Source organism: Sinocyclocheilus grahami, unplaced genomic scaffold (genome assembly GCF_001515645.1).
Source record: "Sinocyclocheilus grahami isolate Dianchi unplaced genomic scaffold, SAMN03320097.WGS_v1.1 scaffold26.1, whole genome shotgun sequence".
NCBI lineage: Eukaryota > Metazoa > Chordata > Actinopteri > Cypriniformes > Cyprinidae > Sinocyclocheilus > Sinocyclocheilus grahami.
This window is the reverse complement of record NW_015505205.1, coordinates 799030-801669: the sequence shown is the minus strand read 5'-3', so window position 1 is coordinate 801669 and position 2640 is coordinate 799030.

Here is a 2640-nt window from a genome sequence, read left to right as displayed (position 1 = left end):
CATGCTCCAGGGGCTAATGGGCTCATCAAGGGCATAATTTAATAAGTCCTTTAGCGCAGTGTCATTGTAGCCCAGCCCCTCTGCAGCCTTCTTAAACTCCACGGCAAACTCCCTCAGCTCGGTCCCTCGTTGCCGGAGGGAGCTCAGGGTTTCCAGCTGGAGCATGCGCTGGTAGAGGGGGCTGGAGAGAGAAGAGACCGGTAGTCGGGGTGAGCCCATTCTCTGCTGAGTCCCCATGTTGGCTGATCTGTTCTGTCACGGTGCGTGCGGGGAGATGAAGAGAGGACTCAATCGCTGGAGAAATGGTATTTTATTTTAGTAAAAAATGAAACAAAAACAAACTCAAACCACCCCGAAGGGGAAAAACAGACAGGCAGGCCTAAAGCTGCACACATGCAGACACGAAACACACACAATGAGAAATGACGGATCAGCACAGGATGACAGACAAAGGAGAATAAATAGGAACCAAACGAGGAGGTGAGTAACAAAGGAACAAATAGCTGCATTCTGATAAGTTTTATGCCACTGATCAGGCTTTTATATGTAGTTTAGTGTAACAAAGGGTTTTATAGGTTTGACTGAAATAATAATGCAACAACTGACTTTAAATCAACGTTTCAAACAACAACAACAAAACAATTTAACAAAAAACAGATAAAGGCAAAAAGTAGCCATTGATAATATCTAAACATGTATCCAAATCCAAATTTAATAAAATTAATTTATGTGTGATGACACTTTCTTAGCCACTAGGGCATACCTTTCAACCCTACCGTTTTTCCCGGGAATCTCCTGTATTTTACCATTCTATCCCGCTTAAATATTTTCCCGTATTTTTAATCTTTCTATAAAAAAAAAAAATCCCACTGAGCGTATTTTATATGTTTGCTACATTCGCTTCCGGTAGAACTACCGTAATTTGTATGGGCCAAACCTCATTATATGAGTAATCACGACAAATTCCAAGGTTGTCCAGTTGCCAGATCTTGTATGAAACACATCTTTCTCACATGATCGACGCATACAAATTTCAACCCATTTGTCCCCTCAACTTGGCAACCTACAGCCCGGTGATGCTATTGATGTGTGCGCAGGTAGTACCGCGGGAAGGAAACAATGATCCACATACCCGTGCAACTTAAGACTGGTTTTGTGGTCCAGGGTCACACACACACACACACACATACATATAGGGATTAGGGATCCAATAGGGATTTCGCCTAAGGCGTCAAAATGGCTAGAAACGGCCCTGGGTATTACTATTACTATCCTACCAAGACGCCCCACACACACACACACACACACATCAGCACAGGATGACAGACAAAGGAGAATAAATAGGAACCAAACGAGGAGGTGAGTAACAAAGGAACAAATAGCTGCATTCTGATAAGTTTTATGCCACTGATCAGGCTTTTATATGTAGTTTAGTGTAACAAAGGGTTTTATAGGTTTGACTGAAATAATAATGCAACAACTGACTTTAAATCAACGTTTCAAACAACAACAACAAAACAATTTAACAAAAAACAGATAAAGGCAAAAAGTAGCCATTGATAATATCTAAACATGTATCCAAATCCAAATTTAATAAAATTAATTTATGTGTGATGACACTTTCTTAGCCACTAGGGCATACCTTTCAACCCTACCGTTTTTCCCGGGAATCTCCTGTATTTTACCATTCTATCCCGCTTAAATATTTTCCCGTATTTTTAATCTTTCTATAAAAAAAAAAAATCCCACTGAGCGTATTTTATATGTTTGCTACATTCGCTTCCGGTAGAACTACCGTAATTTGTATGGGCCAAACCTCATTATATGAGTAATCACGACAAATTCCAAGGTTGTCCAGTTGCCAGATCTTGTATGAAACACATCTTTCTCACATGATCGACGCATACAAATTTCAACCCATTTGTCCCCTCAACTTGGCAACCTACAGCCCGGTGATGCTATTGATGTGTGCGCAGGTAGTACCGCGGGAAGGAAACAATGATCCCTGGTAGAAATGGGAGAAGAAGACTCAGGTGGTGCTCCAGTGAAAAAACTAAATATACATTTAAATGTATATTTACATCATGTATAACGAGATATAGCTTACACTTCAAAAGGCTATTTAATTGATTAAATATGAGCGCTGCAAGTTTCAAAGTCAGGTGCTGCGCTGCTTTGTTTACTGCGGTTACCGGGGAAATGGCTATATTCCTGGCGAAAAGTGCCACCTGCTGGCAAAGAATTAATTTGCATTTTTCAATAAGCCCTTCTGCTCTTTGTTTTAGACCAAATCCAAAAACGACCCGTATTTTTACGCAGAAAACATGCAGTTGTAAATGTGAACTGGTGGATCAACAAGAAGATAATGAATTAATAAAACTCTATAAAATATAAAACTCTAAAGATATCCTACACTAAGATAAATTTATGTTACTAAATGAATATAATTGTTTGATAATAATTGTTTAAATTAATATAAAAATAAAATAATGTAATATAAAAATTGTCTCTTGATTTTTGGCATAAAAGAAAAATCTATAATTTTGACTCATACAATGTATTTTTGGCTATTGCTACAAACATACCCGTGCAACTTAAGACTGGTTTTGTGGTCCAGGGTCACACACACACACACACACA